Below are 17,029 nucleotides of genomic sequence, written 5' to 3' on the forward strand. Positions count from 1 at the left end.
TACACTGATGTTAAAATCACATATATTATTTATTTATTTGAATACACAAATATTGGTACAATGGGGCACCAGATATATATGCGCTACACAATCCATTTTATGTGTGTGTGTGGGCTGGGATACTGCTTGGGTGACCAGACCGAAGCAAGTGGTTTTCTTAGGGAAACACACCACGAGCCTTGGATCTAAAGTTCTGACCCACAACGCAGTTCCATGGTAGCCGGTGACCAACAATAGGTTCATACGCCTTTTTTTCCCTCAGGATACTGGAGCCAGCCTATGTGTACCATTGGTTTGGAATCACGGTTTTCTAACTATCCTAGGTGGACTCACTGTGTCCACCAACCCGATTAAAGCGCCGGACATTTGTTTTTCGTCTTCTCAATTTCGTAAGCAACATCCTCGCCACGAAAAGGCAATGAGTAGGACTTCCCTGGCAGAGGATGGATACGCGTGTCACTGTGAGAGCATTTCGAGAGAGAGAGAGAAAGCTGACTCTCCCCACTCTCGGCCGTACCAGGGCATTTGGGGCCAAATCTCATATAAATATAGATTATTTTAATAGTCTCATGTTACAGCTTGAAACATCTGAAAAACAATACAAAGTATCAATTAATTAAGTTAAAATAGTTTACTAACTCAATGCATATGTTACATAAACGGTTAGCTTTAAAATGATAAGTTCAAGTGAACCATTTGGACCCTTAATCATCATCTATTTTCTTTTTAGTAACTAAGGTAAATTTCCAATTTTATGACCATATTCCTTTTATCATTTAGATTTCAGTCATTGTCGAATGAATATTGATTTTTTTTTGTGTGTGGAAAATTATAGACATAATTATATGCATATTTGAATGAAACCACCAATGAAATTTAGACTATTTTCCTAATAATAATCAATCATTAGAGTCTTTTAAATCTGATCTCTTATTGGTTAAATTTGACCTACAGGCATCTATATAAGCTTATCGTATTGATTGATCTAATCAAAAGTTTTAAAAATACCAAAAAAATTATTTATTTATTTACTTTAAGAGAAAAAAATCGAAGGGTCTTTTTCATTTCTTTTCTTATTTGGTTCCTTTATAGAAGGAAGAGTTATAGTTACCTTTTTTAATGAATTAACCATTATTTGAAGAAAAAACACAATTTCATCAAGATCTATCGTTTAGACCTTTTCCAGCGATGTTATTGTTTAACCTTAATGAATCCATAAAATTTAAGCGACACATTCATCATTGTCTTCAGATCCGATTGAACTCCATTAGTCGCTGCTTTGCAGTAGAACTTCAGGGAATACCTGTTAGAGATCATTATTTTAAAGTACTTTTACTCGACTCAATATGATAAAATGAATATAAGTCGTAATTTTAACTCTACATTCAATGTCAATAATACTTGAAGTGTTTTTATGAGATTATGTCACAGTTTAGTGGCTCAGTGATCCCCCAAATGCTCTGGTACGGCCGAGAGTAGGGTGAGTCCGCTCTCCCTCTCGAAATGCTCTCATATGGCCACGCGTATATATCCTCTGACAGGGAAGTCCTACTCACTGCCTTCTCGCACCACGGGTGTTGTTTACGAAAATAAGAGGACGAAAAGCGAATGTCCGGCGCTTTAACCGGATTCCAAACCAATCGTGTACATGGGCTCCAGTATCCTAAAGGAACAAATGGTGTATGAACCTATTGTTGGTCACCGGCTTCCATGGGACTGCATCTCCATACGATGCTTCACTGTCTTGTGGATCAGACCTTCAGGTCGAAGGCTCGGGGTGTGGCCACCTAAGAAAACCACCTGCTTCAGTTTGGGCACCCGAGCAGTATCCCAGCCCTCACACATGTCGAATGATATTTGTGTAGCGCATATGTATTTGATGCCTCCTTGTACCAATATCTATGTGTTAAAATAAATAAAATGAATAAGACTCCAACTAGATCGTTTGTCATCTGTTATCGGTGTATATACATATGATCAATCCTCGTATACAATCATTGAGTTAAATTGTGTTAGTGAATAATGGAATTAAATAAGTCAAATACGAGAATGATATTTGAATACGTATATTTCATATAATCGTTGATCGGACATCGAAACAAAACAAAATGACGCGTAACAGAGAAGGCGTCATATAATTTGCTTTGTTCACTCCGTATCCCTGATTGTCTGTCAATGATGATATGAAATCCATTCTCGTATTTGACTTATTTTAATTCCATTATTCACCAACGCGAGTTAAGTCGATAATTTTATACGAGGATTGGCAACATGTATAGTTCGATAGCAATCATTCATACGATCATAACACGATTAAATATAGGGTCACTAAAACAGTAACAGTTTTTCTGTGAGAATAAAGTGAATTATCACTTCTTCCCTGTAGTTTTGATACTCAGATAGAAATGTAATAGGATAGTCTAATACTTTAATTCATTACACTGATTTTCAGTACAGAAAAAACTTTGTCCTGAGAAAAATATTCACAACAGTTAGAAAGTAACAAATTACTTAAGAGATTAATAAGCTTAAAAGTATACTAAGTTACTAGGGTTGATTAGACTTTTGTTTTCATCATGACTTAGTGTTAATCTTTCTGTTTAATGCCTCCGAGAAACTGAGTAGAAATTAATGTTATTTCAACAGTTGAGATAATGAGTCAATTGAAGCTAGACCACCATGGAAAACCTGGAAGCATTGGACGGCCGTTTCGTCCTAGTATGGGACTCCTTCGCAGTGCGAATCCACGACCCCGACTCGCAAGATTCGAACCCAGGACCTATCAGTCTCGCGCCAGGCGCTTAACCAACTAGATCATTGAGCTGGCGTCCAACGGTATTAGTGTCTAACTTCAACTAATCCACGTAATTAAGCGACACATCCACCATTGTCATCAGTGAGTTGCTATCTCACAACAGACCTGGTTGAACTCCACTGGTCACTGCTTCTCACTAGAACTCCAGGATATATCTCTTGAAGCCAGTCACTAGTGAGCATATGTTGATTAGTATCAGAAGGGGTTTTGTTATTTATTAGTTATTTTAAAGGCATTATATAAATCTATTTTATGTTCACTATCCAAAAAATACCTGGCAATTATACTTGTGAAAACTGCATTGGGTTTTAGACAAAGATGATGAAATAATGTATTGAACAAAGAAATAAAGAGTTCATAATTATTCATATAACATGGACAATTCATATGCAAAATATTGGCATAATGATTTAAATCATTTGACCATTTGATCTGGATAATTATGACAGAAGTATAGTAGAGTGACAACTTTGGGTTAACCACTTAGAACTTCTCTGTCGTCGCAATTGTTGTGCCGAAAAAAAAGCTGATCACTTATACTCAGAACGAGGGACCTCGGCAATTCCCACGATGCGAAAGTAGGAACACAAAGACTGATATAAGTGATGATTTGTTAGCCCCAAAACACGACGACGACGACGAATCAAAATAGTCTGAAATACACTGGTTTATATATTGATTGCACACCCATTCTGATTAATAATTAGGATGAAATCACATATTCAGTTATAACAAATCACTTACTGAGCATAGTTCATGTCAACTGAATACAAGAATATCTCGTATATTCTACAGAAGAAAATATCATACTGGGAAAACAAATCAAATACTACACTGAATGATCCTCATGTTGAATCAAAATGGATGTTGAATGTTGAATAAAATTCAGAATGAGTAAATCAATCGAAAATTGACTTTTCTTTCCATCATATCAGTCTCATGTATTTTGTGCAAAGTTTAGAATGCATTAATAGGTAGTGTGTATTTTTCATTACTGATGAAGTGGAAATTGTCAGTATTTTGGTTCTTGAAATATTTGGAATTCATAAAAATATCTATTATACAACTGAAAAGTGAATTTTACATAGTGCTTGAGCTAAATTACAATACAGAAATACTCTTAAAACTGATTGTATGACTAAGTACTTCATTTCATTCAATGAAGTCAGGTAATGTTCTCCCTTTCTTACTTTCACTATGAATCTCAACTCCAAGTAAATAGGAAGGTGACAATGGATTGAATTATAATTAACATTAATTAACTGATATCAGTTTGTGTTGGAAACCCTGACCCTAATGAGTAAACCCAAATGAAAGTTTCAGTTTAACTGTTAATACTTAATATCAACCTTTTTATATGGTAACCGAAGTCAGTTGGTGATGAAAACTCTCTAAAGTGACAAGCCTAACTCACAGTACTCTTCCGAATATATAAATTTGACCTTTTACCTTTACTACGAGGGATAATTTGACACGTGAGGGTTAATAATTCAGATGGAATCTATTATCCCACTGTCATTTGTTTGGTTTGTATATTTGATTGTTTTATAATTAGGTAATGTTTCTTGACTGACTTACAAGTTGTCTAAAGTCGTTAGTGTTGTATGTTTTTAACCAACTTTATCAATCAGTTTACAATGAAATAATTAGTCTAAACAACTCATTACTGCGTACACTATGTTACGATGTTGATTAATTGAGGATAGTTGGCAGGTAAACGTAGATATATGTTTCATACTCATCAAAATAACATAGCTGCAATCATCCAAATACTGACCCTTTTTACAGTTTTTGAACTCTACGTCCATAATTTCTTGCAAATAGTCTCCAATAGCTTAATAATATATAATGGTCATGAAATACTAAATAAGACAGTCATTAGTTGTAATTCTTTTTTCTTTTCCTAACATGGACTCAATAATTTTATTCCCATTTCTTTCTCTAGGAATACTATTCAGTGTTTATTTTCGTTTATATCTGTTTATTAGGTAGAATCAGTCAGTCATTCAGCTACAACGTACGACCAGGCACATATATGCATCGGTCCAAGTTGTTATACCCCATTAGCAAAACAACATGAACACCGAATTCATAGAAGTAGTTAATTCAATGGTTGTAATTTATAAAAGAAAGATTTCATATAAGGATATAGTACAGGAAGAAATAATTAGTTCATAGAAAGAAAGATATAAAGCGATTTTAATCTCATAGTTTAAGGGAAGACAGAGAGTGTATGCACCGATGCCATTGTGATCGATTCTGAGTCATGTCACACACAGTCTCCAACCATTGGTTACGATAGTCACACGGACCCCAACCAAGTAGTCTGTATCTACCAACATGACTTAGACTAGAAGTTAGTGATTTCATTCAAGCACTGATCCCATGTTTTGGTTAGTAAAATGATCAAGTGAATTAAAACCCACAATTTACCAAAGATCAATAACATAATAGTCACTTTTATCATTGAATAGATCATTAACTTGACAATGTCTAATTATATTATTATTATTACTCACTAATCAATTCACAGATTATGCACGATGAGGTCAGTGAAACAGAAAATATACGCAAAAATTTGGCTATTGAACGTATGATTGTAGATGGATGTGATTTATTGCTTGATGTCAATCAAGTATTTGTACGTCAAGGTAAGTCAAGTTAGTGATAAATATTTACTTAGTTCAATGAATATAATCTATTAAAAGTGTACTATTTTGATGAATCAATCAGATTTAAAGAGTAGAAGAGATTGAGATTTTGTACGTAACCCTAAAACACTAGAACGAATAATGAAGCTTTCACTGTTGAAATCACCATTGAAAACGTGAATGCACTGAATGATCGTTTCGTCCCAGCAAGGGACTCCTCAGCACTGTGCATCTATGAGCCCGCATCCGGAGTCAATTATTAAGGTGCTTAAAATTGATAAAAATTACAGAACTAAGAATGAGAGACGAATATGAACGATTTTCAAAATCTTATGATAAAACAGCCATTAGATTTCGTGGAAGGAAATAGCATAAAACAGATAGAAGTGAAATGTATATAACATTTTGAAATGATTCATGAATTATTGAAGATAATTTAAAGACTCTTTACTAAAACGTCTAATCCCAAACCTAAATGTTACTGTACTGAATAACCTATCCGTATCATAAAGATTCCGATACCATTACAATTGGACTTACCCTCTCTTAGTGATTGAAGAGTCACCGAAGATAAAGAGTTTAGTAAACAATCACTGAAATTTCTCACTTCTCCCCTTGATCTGTTAGTAGTACACAGTTTATTAGTTAGGCAATGTCAATCTTGATATTCAAGTTTTTTACTACAATTAATCCTTTCGTTTATTGAAATAATTCATTTACGACATTTAGACTTCGGTTTTAGCTTAAAAGTGGTGTTCTTAAAAAATTACTACACGTTAATTTTACCAAAAAAAGGAAACAATTTTTCATAATTTGGATCATTGAACAATCTTAATTAGGCAACCATTAAGAAATAGAATGGATTGAACAGCTATTTCGTCTTAGTGTGGGATTCACCAGAAGTGTACCCATCATATCTCTATTATAGTGGATAGAAGACAAAACCTTTAGGTCTCGAGAAGAGTGACTAACTTTTAGATGATTAATTTAGAATGTAATGAGTTACATGTCGAATTTAAGTGTTCGCAATGTGATTTGAAGATCCTCGACTTTATCTTCGATGTGGGTCATGGGTGTGAATTGCTATGACGTATCACATTAAGACGAGATCACTACACAATACTTCCTGATTTTTATGGTTGTCTAACTAAGATTAATCTGTGATGTTAACCATGAAGCTCAACAATCTTCACAAACCCTTAGTAGTGACACTATTTTCATTGGATTAAAAATAATGAATATATAATAACAATATTTTTAATAAGCTACACTTGTTCTCCTTTGACTGAAATCATTGATTCCTTCGAGAGCACAGTTATATCGTGCTAATGAGTATTAAATAACATGAAACATAGATCAAATGGGGACTTACGGCTGATTCCAATTTCTTATAACTTGTGGCGTATGTGCCCCTGTTAATGTATAACGTGATGATACCGCTAATTAGAGAATAGTAATTTATCGATCGAGCCAATGACGCATGAAACCCCGTTCGAGCAGTCTACAGTACTTATCAGTCCTGCTTCCTACCTAGCCCAGCCACTTAAGTCCAGAACACCAATATCAGCCTCTGCGATATGAATCACGTATTTCAAACATACTGGGTTTATATACCAATCAAACAGACCACATCGTACCATAAAATAGGAAACGACATTTGTACGAGAATTAGCCAAATGTAGCTGTGAATGAGAGAGGTAGTAATTAATAGACTGGGTATAACTCAAGAATGGTAAATTGTATAATAATAGTTCATAGGTCAAAATAAAGCTCACAATAAGAGGGACACGAATATGAATAGTTTAGTGACTTAACAATTATACAATAAAAATATACGTATAGTATTGGTCCATAAATAGATCGCAAAAGTTACCATTCATTATTACAACACAATTAACCACTGGAAATTATGATAACTTCTGTTTTCAAATAATAAACCTGTTAAATCTTGATGAAAGCAACTATGCGTCGACTGTTTCCAACTGCCTATGGAAATTACGAATTAAGAAACGATCAAGCTATTTTATCACAAACAGTTCTAATGAGTAAATCGGAATGTATTAATCATTTGTTTTTATTTTACATTAGGGATCTTTGTCAATACCCAACATTTTTGACTTCTGAATGGTTAATTGTCTGGTTTGATATAGATTGGTTGTTAGTTTGTTTTTACTCTAGTGGTTTATAACTCATTCTTATTGTTGAATTTATAGTGTCAATCTATCTTCAATATACCTAATGATCTAATTATTATTATTAAATGTTATTTCGGATACTCATATACTTAGTTAGTGATTTCGTTAACTCTTCATAGTACTTAGCGATCATCTACAAGTAGTTATCTTTTAAATGACCATAGTTACCCTGTAACACTACTTGAACTGCCTCTCAATACAATATGTATATGATTCCTCCAATTAGGAAATATGAGTTTTGTAACTGCCGATTCACAATATCTCATTCCTTGTGACGAATTCCCACTCAAAATAATTTGTGAATCATATCTTTTCAATGAATTTAACTTTATATTTCTATACTTAACATATAACACTTCATTCTGTATCAACTTGATCATTTCTGTAAATTGATATGTACTATATAATTATTTACATAATTTATTTATACTCTTATACCTAAGACAGAAAGAAAGAGGCAGGATATGTGAGAGAAGCTTTACTTTGAAATAGGTATTCATTACCAAGGTTTGACTAGATAATTTCAAATAAATTGAGCATTGTTGTTATTTAGTCTCGAATCCATTTTTGTGATGCAATCTTTTCTATCCTCCTTTTAGTATATATATATATATATATATATATATATATATATATATATGAATCTACAACTTAAGTGGAAGATTTCGTCGATAAGAAGATTTTCATCATTGAATTCTCTTTTTCTTATTCAATGACACTATAGATTATTTTGATTATCAAACTAACTTGTTGAAATATTTCCACATTTTACACAAAAAATACACTTACATATACACGCCTACACATTCATCTCATCAAATTCTAATCAGAAAGGGGTATCGTGGATATTATAGTAATTTAATACTTGAATTCATTACTTAATTGAAACTAGACCATTATGGAAAACCTAGAAGCACTGAAGGTTAAATGTTCGCAACTGAGACCAATAGGTCTTGAGTTCGAATCTCCTGAGGCAGGATCGTGGATGTACACCACTTAGGAATTCTTTACTAAAATGAAACAATCATCCAATGCTTCCAAGTTTTCCATAGTAGTTTAACTTCAATTAACTCATGAATTCAACTATTACCAATTACAATCAAATTATATGAAACAAATAAATAATACTCAATGAATAACAAGTGAATATTAAATGTTCAATAGTCAATTTTTTTCATTTTTATTTGTTTATATTTATCTATTTATTCATATTTTGTTTCTATGGTTTATCTGATTTTCATTGTTTCTAGTTAATGGTCATATGACCTTAATTTCATTTATCTGGTTACTGTTTTTCTGTGAAGAAATAATATTGGACCCTAGATCTTTTATTGATTTCAAATAATAATAATAATAATAATAATAATAATAATAATAATAGTTATGATAAATGGGTGAGAAACTTGAAAGGAAAAATGATAAAAACAACAATCATTAGTGAAAGATAAATCCAGAGAAGTAGTGGTACAAGTCGTCGTCGTCGTAGTAGTAGTATTAAGTGGGTTACTTGTATCCATATAAGTAGTATATAACGGTGGGTAGGCTGGGAGAATGTATTTCAGTAGATCGATAAGAAAAGAATAGGAACGAAACGAAATTGGTATGAAAATGCATGAAAAATGAAATCTGAGACAATGGATTGATGTTCTCTAAAGGAATAGTGAAGTTTGAGACGATGGATTGATATTTTGCAAATTAACTATTTGCTATATGGTTCTCAGGTTTTATCGAAATACTCTGTAATTTCGTACTCAAATACATTCGATTGTCCCCAGTCGTGTTCCTATTCACTACAGTAGTAGTAGTGGTGGTGGTAATAGTAGTAGTAGTAGTGATGATGGTGGTGATAGTAGTGGTGTAGTGAACAGAACACAGGTGAGGACAATCGAATTATACTTAGCACAAAGTTACAGATTTCCTTGGTAAAATAGAAAAACCATACTATAATACTTAATTTGCAAAATGTTCAATGATTGTCTCGAACTTCGTTGTTCTTGCATTTCCATACTAATTGCTTTCTATTCCCACTCTTGATCTTCCCTATCTTCTGCTGCCAGACATTACATTCCTGACTCGCGTCATATACTACTTATATCAATATAAGTAGCACGCACCACAGTGGTAGTAGTAGTAGTAGTAGCATTGTGACATGCTTGTTAAAATAACATTGAATATCATCAGAACTTTTCAAGGCTGTATAGAATTCCTAGGATGGATAATCAGCATATATAATAAAACTAATCTTATATTACTATTGGAGTTTATGGGGAAGACTTGACTGACAAAGAAACGATTTGGATATCATAGTGTTCTCTGAGTTGGATATTTCCTTGAAATATTTTTTTTTGAAAACTAACTTAACATCTTCACTTATCTAGGTTGGTATTTCATTTTTTAGATGGATAAATGAAGCATCATCTCAAGTATGAGACCATTAATTTTGCTTGATAATTTGCAATTAGAAGTATTGATGAAAGTCAATAGGAAAAAATGATTAAAATGTACCTGATGATTAATTTCATATAGAGAATAGTGAAAATCGTCCGCATAGACCTGAGAGTTTGAGATAAACAAAGAGAGAACCTATTCCAGTTATTGCATTTTCGAAGCTGACATTGTCACTAACATTAATATATTGGATCTATTCATGAAATATATAATAAATTTCAAGGAGAAGGTTATTCGGGTTCATCAGTTATGTCATGAAGAGTTAGGAAAAGATTAGTAATCAAGGAAATTGTACTAGTCGGGAGGGGGCAGATTGTATATACCTGTTTAATTGATAGAGGATATACGCCATAGACTGAAGTACCACTGTTGTTTCATTCTATTACGGGACTGTTATGCAATAAAATATACCAAAAAATTATTGAGATTGAAAATGCGAATCGTTGAGTACCACGATCAGCAGACTGGTATAATTGTTAAGCACTTGACTCGAGACCAGCATGTTCTATTCTAGGTCCTTATTTGCGTGATGGGTGCGATAGTCTTGGAGTTCGACAGCTCCGCAGTTTCCCTTAGTTTCTCTTATGGTACCTCGACTGAGATCAAATGATAAATACCACTCAAAACATTGTGAAAATAGATCATTTCACATGACGAACAATAATGAACATCAAAAAGACATATTCTTTTACAATATAATTGTAATCCATAATCCTGTATGGCTTCGAGAGTGAAATCACCAGTGAAAAAACACATCTCCTCCGCATACAATAAACACTCTCTTGATCTATTTCCAGATAAATGTTTTCTATTTATATCAGCTTCAACTTTTACACTTCATATTAGAGCAACCAGTTATAACTAACGATTATAGGCATTTGAAGCAACAACAGAAAATGTCTATCAATAAGAAACTCAAGATACGAGTTTTGTCTTATTTCAGACTCGTTATCTGGATGTACCTGTCATATCTTAATGAGAATGTTCAATCCGGGACTTGGACTCAGCACATTTCATTTTAAATGCCAACGCGTTATCCACTTAGCACTTGAATTCAGATAGCCACTAGCCTGTGTGATGGATTAAGTTTTAATTCATTTGTATTGATTGTTTGAATCTTCCCAATAATATTTAGGACTGCAATTGATCAGTCTCTTTTCAAGATACGTTCAACTTTCCTTATGAATTAGTGGGAATATCGAGACAACCTGCATGAAATCCACATATTCCTATCCAAATAACCAATTGCATTCCTAAACATCCATAGAAAGGTTCAAATAATAAATAAAAATGAATTAAGTATTTAGTGGTCAATCTCAGACAACTCAACCAAGAAAAATTCAGCTAATTCATTTCCACTAACAACATCACTGACCCGATCCGTTTCCCTTTTTTATTTCTTTATAATAGAATACAAATTCTAATAATTATCTACATAGAACTTACGTCTGTTACTCCTCGTGAAGGAGCATTGACCACATACCAGCACTCTCTATCCAACCCTGTCCTGGTCAATCCTTCTCAGCTTTTTCCACTTGTTATTCATCCTTTTCATATCTGCTTCTATTATCCGACGTAATGTGTTGTTTGGCCTTCCTCTTTTCCGCTTCCTTCAGGATTCCAAGTTAGGGCTTGCCTCGTGGTGCAGTTTGATGATTTGCGTAATGTATGTCCTATCCATTTCCATCGTCTTTTCCTAATTTCCTCCTCAGATGTAAGCTGGTTTGTTCTCTCCCAGGAAAGGCTGTTGCTGATGGTATCCGGCCAATGGATGTTGAGTATCTTGTGTAGACAACCATTTATAGATACTTGTACCTTCTTGATGATGGTTGTAGTAGTTTTCCACGTTTCAGCTCCACACAGTAGAACTGTCTTGACGTTGGTATTGAAGACTCTCACTTTGATATTGGTTGACAGAGTTGTTCTGAATTCTATATGTTCTTCAGTTGTAGGGGTGTGACCATTGGTTTGTCAATCCTTGCATTTAAGTCTGCATCAAATCCTCTTCGTTCATCGATGATGCCGACCAAACACATGGAGGATTCCACATCTTCCAGAGTTTCGCCACCAAGCGATATTGGGTTGGTGTTGTTTGTATTATATTTGAGGATCTTGCTTTTTCTTCTGTGTATGTCGAGGCCTACTGATGCAGAAACTGCTGCTACACTAGTTGTCTTCATTTGAATTTGTTCATGTGTATGGGATAAGAGAAATAGGTCATCTGTGAAGTCCAAACCGTTTAATTGGTTCCGAGCTGTCCATTGTATGCTGTGCTTTCCCTCAGATGTCTCGGTCTTCATAATCCAGTCGACCATCAAAAGAAAGAGAAAGGAAGTTAAACATTAACACCGTTGGATACCAGTCGGCTCAGGGGTCTAGTGTTTAAGCGCTCGCACGTGAGACTGAGAGGTCTTGGGTTCGAATCTCGCAGGGGGCGAGGTCGTGGATGTGCACTGCTGAGGAGTCCTGCAACAGGACAAAACGGCCCTCCAATGCTTCCAGGTTTTCAATGGTGGTCTAGCTTCAACTGACTCATGATCTCAAACATCGAAATTACTATAATATCCATAACACCTTTTCTGATATCAAATTTTGTTTTCTTTATTGATCAGGTACATTAATTCAAGTTATGTGTGACAAATTACGTTCCTCTCGTCCAAGATTAGGAAATTTTGGATCATCTTATCGTGAAAGAAAAGAAGCTGTACGTCAAGTATTTTTATTCACTAATCATTTATTGATTACTGCTCGTACTAATAATGGTAAATTAAGATTAGTCAAAGTAAGTTTTTTAATATTTAATGATTTGTTTTAAACAAAATTGGGATAATATATTGATTTTGAAATTCATTGTACATACATTTCTTTCTTGTATCATTATTACGTAATAGAGGCAATCCATTCTAGATTTACATGTGTCGACTAAAATTGATCAAAATTCAGTCAACTATATCAACAACAGGATAATTCAAACCGGTCCTAATAGTGATATAAAGATCATACGTTTTGCGGAAGTATATAACTATCCGGACTCGGTAGTTGATTGGATGATATATCCAATGTCCGAAGAAGAGAGCAACGAATTCAAGTCCCAGATTGAGCATCAACACTGGGATACGACAGGTACATCTAGCTAAGGATTCTCAGATAGGACGAAATGCTCATCATGGATTACGAGTGACGGCCTGCTTGAGCATCTAGGCTACCTGTTCCTGCCATCTAAACATTTCATCAAGTTATCTATTTTTGTTTGTTTTAACACATCATTATGTCTATTAATCGTATAAGCTATCCTAGTGCATTTCTGAAAAGTGTACAACCTTTCGTTGTCAAAGTTACAAAAAGCTCAATAAGAGATAATGCGGTTGCTGGCAATATACAACGAAAAGAATGTACATCATTCAGATGTTCATTTACTGGACTGCTAACATCTAACTGGCGATCACTCAATATTTATCGCCAGGACCGACCAAGAAGAAAGAAACGGAAACTTGTTGAAATACTTTGAGCAGGGAATTCTATATTGTACCAAAAATATAACATTGAATAAAACTAATAATAATACACTACTACCCACATTCCATCTATCCTGTATGTTTTAAAAATAACTACAACTCAATAGACAGTGTGACTGTAAAACATATAATCCAATGATCCTACCAGTTTTATTATCCTTAAGTTGAAAAATAACTCTAAACTGTATTCGATTTATCAAGAAATTTAGTGTTTTATTGTGTAAGATTACCTGAAGATTACGACGAAAGGGATTCCATCAGCGCATACCATCGAAATTGATTGTAAAGTTGAAGGAGCTGTAGTCTTTTTCAGCTTATGCATTCAACCAATAATAATGAAGCATTTACGTTACTTAAACTAAAACTGTATACATCCAGAGCCTGTATGATGAAATACAGTCAGGTCGGTGAAGTTTATCTGCTACAATATGTTGTTCTTTCGTCATGCTAATGCGATGAATTACAGAGATAACAGTTCATTCATTCAGCTGAGGTACCGACATTCAGTTTACGTATTAAGAACAATTGTTAGTGTAAATTGGAATGACCTTTAGAGAATTCTCACCACATTTATTCAATCGAAAAATAAGTGGTGTGAATGAGTAATATATGATGATGAAATAAAATAAATTATAAAGTATCATCACAAAAGGGGTTTTGTGGAGATTTTAGTAATTTAATAGTTGGATTCATGAGTGAGTTAAAGCTAGACCACCATGGAAAACTTGGAAGCACTGAACGGCTGTTTCGTTCGAGTATGGGACTCCCCAGTAGTGTGCATCCACGATCCCACCCCTCGATATTCGAACCCATGACCTGCCAGTCTCACGCGCGAACACATGACCTCTAGACCACTGGGCTGGCATCCAACCGTGTTGATGTCTAACTTCAACCAATCCACAAATTTGCGCCACCGATAGGTCCTGAGTTTGAATCGCGGATGCGCACTGCTGAGGAGTCCCACAACAGGACGAAACGGCCGTCCAATGCTTCCAGGTTTTCCATGGTGGTCTAGCTTTAATTGACTCATGAATTGAACTATTAAATTATAAATGATTACTGGTTTTAACAGATTTACTGTTTTTCCATGTTGTCTTGAACTCAATAAAGAAATCCATCCATATGACTTCAAAAGATCTTTATTTAAGAGTGTTTATATGGCCGTAAATAGTTTTCTAACATCTTCCAAGATTTCGGTCTGCATATACTAAATGGCTTCTAAACTTAAAAAAAATAAATCCTAAGTACTCAAACATTTGTACTGTATGGTACAATTACTCTGAAGGATATATAAGAACACTGGTTTAATTTTTTTGTGTCACAACTTTCAACGAGTAGAAAACAAATATCGAGATGGTAGAGAAAATTTGTAGCTCAAGTGAGTGATTTTGGTGGAGTTTTGTTTAGTCGTGGAGCTTTCGTCATTATTCTGAACGACATCATCAGCACAAACTTCAGGTAAAAGTGGAATGTTCGAATTTCTCTATATATGGTTCACAACTTGTCGACCTCGACCTTAATTGGTTATTGTTGACGTTTGACCTGTCATTATTTACCTTTTTTATTTTGATTGTAACTCCCATTGATTTGATTCTTGGCCTTAAATTCGTCCTTATTTTTTTGATTTGTTGATAATTTGGATCGATTTCAATGTGTTTGTTGATTGTTGATTGACATGAGTTCCAAGCTTTTAAAAATCCTCTAGTGTTTTTAGAGTTGCCTCTATCCAAGATTTCAACATTTTGCCAGTCGAATGTGTGTCCACAACTGTCCACATTCATTGATATAAGCGAGGATCTGTCATGGCGTTTGATTGCAATTGGTGTTCGTGCAGGCGAAAATGAAGGGAATGATCAACAATAAACAATCAAGATCGAGGTCTACCAAACAAGCTGTGAGCCATATGTGAAGAGATTCGGTCACTTCAGTTCTACCTGAAGTTCGTGCTGATGATATCGTTCAAAATAACGATGAAAGCTCCACGACCAAATCATCTAGCTCAGAGAACAAAACCACCCAAAGCAAACATCCTTTGATTGTTTTCATTCTGTAGTAGCCACTATAATTAAGTTTCGCCCCATCCTGTTCTTCTTCGGTCTCTTTTACAACTGTTTTATATCTACAATCATAACTGACTGGATTTCTAAGCAATCTAACATTTTGAGACACGTTTATTAAGTCCTTATCAATGAAATTGATAATCATGAAAGCGATAACTATCGTTTTAGCTCTAAATTTGCTCAGTGATCCTGAAGTTTCGTTTTTCATCATGATTAGTGCATTCCAATGGTTAAACTTTACTGAAAGCAGGTATCAATGAAGTTGTACAGTTTATACATTTGCATCTGAAACAAGCTTAAAATTTTAAGATTAGAGAATGAACGAATGGATCCATAAGAGATACTTTTATTTATACAAGATCTTCGAATTATGTTGTAGTCACGATGAATATCGTAAGAATCTACCCAAGTGATAAGTTGTTCGAACTGACCTTCTGATCTATTGATTTCATGTCATATGAACTTTTAACAGCGAAAAGCTAACTGTAAAACAAATGAACAACTCCATTTTATCAACTGAATACTTCTATCATAACTGGATTGTGATTATGATTGAGAATACATTCAGATATGAATGGGATTTTCGTTGTTTCACTACTGAAAGTCCATTTATATATCCATACATATTAAATAGTTTAACTCACGAATTGATCATAGCTAAACCACCATTGAAAATATGTAAGCAATAAACTTTCAATTCATCCTAATATGATACACTTCAGCAGGACGGATCTAGAATGTCACATGCCAGAATCGAATTGAGGACTTTCGATCTCACATGCCAACATATTTAACCATAAAAGTGAAACAATAAATGTACTATTACTATTGATTATTATTAATTACTATTTGTTTATGCTTTTTTTGTTGTTATCTAAATGAATATATATACTTATAGAACTGTGGTAAAATCTCATTGGTTGAATGTACTTTAGTTGAAGATACCACAACAGAATTATTCAATGTGGATGATGAAGGTAAGTTTTAAGAAGAAAGTAATTACATGTTTCAATGTTTTTTTTCTCTTGACATTGACTACATGATGATATTCTTTCTTTCCTTTGAAAGAGAAATTAATTTTTAAAAATGATTTAATTTACAGATGAAGATGTAGAGAATGACTTCATCTTTCAATGATGAACCTCATTGATCTGATATAGAATTCAGGTTTCTTCGAATAAATCGATAAATTATCTGATAACTCAACTAAAGACCGACAACAAGGTAACCATTTTAGATGGTGGTTGGAGGTAGTCGACTGGAAACCCTGGACCCGGGTTTCGTGCTACTTGACACTCGTCAGCAAGGTGTACCTGTAATCTTGAGGGAACTGGTACTCCCTGGC

At 34.1% G+C, this 17,029-nt stretch overlaps 1 protein-coding gene across 1 annotated transcript in view; it reads left to right on the top strand.

Moving 5' to 3' along the window:
• Nucleotides 1–17,029, top strand: part of RASGRF1_1 (Ras protein-specific guanine nucleotide-releasing factor) — a 170,800-nt gene that overhangs the window by 91,104 nt on the left and 62,667 nt on the right. Inside the window, exons 11-13 of the mRNA XM_051217838.1 lie at nucleotides 5,349–5,466; nucleotides 12,722–12,891; nucleotides 16,583–16,661. The gene's annotated coding sequence lies outside the window, so the exon portion shown is untranslated. The remainder of the gene's footprint in view (nucleotides 1–5,348; nucleotides 5,467–12,721; nucleotides 12,892–16,582; nucleotides 16,662–17,029) is intronic.

The sequence above is a fragment of the Schistosoma haematobium genome, chromosome 7 (assembly GCF_000699445.3).
Source record: "Schistosoma haematobium chromosome 7, whole genome shotgun sequence".
Classification (NCBI taxonomy): Eukaryota; Metazoa; Platyhelminthes; class Trematoda; order Strigeidida; family Schistosomatidae; genus Schistosoma; species Schistosoma haematobium.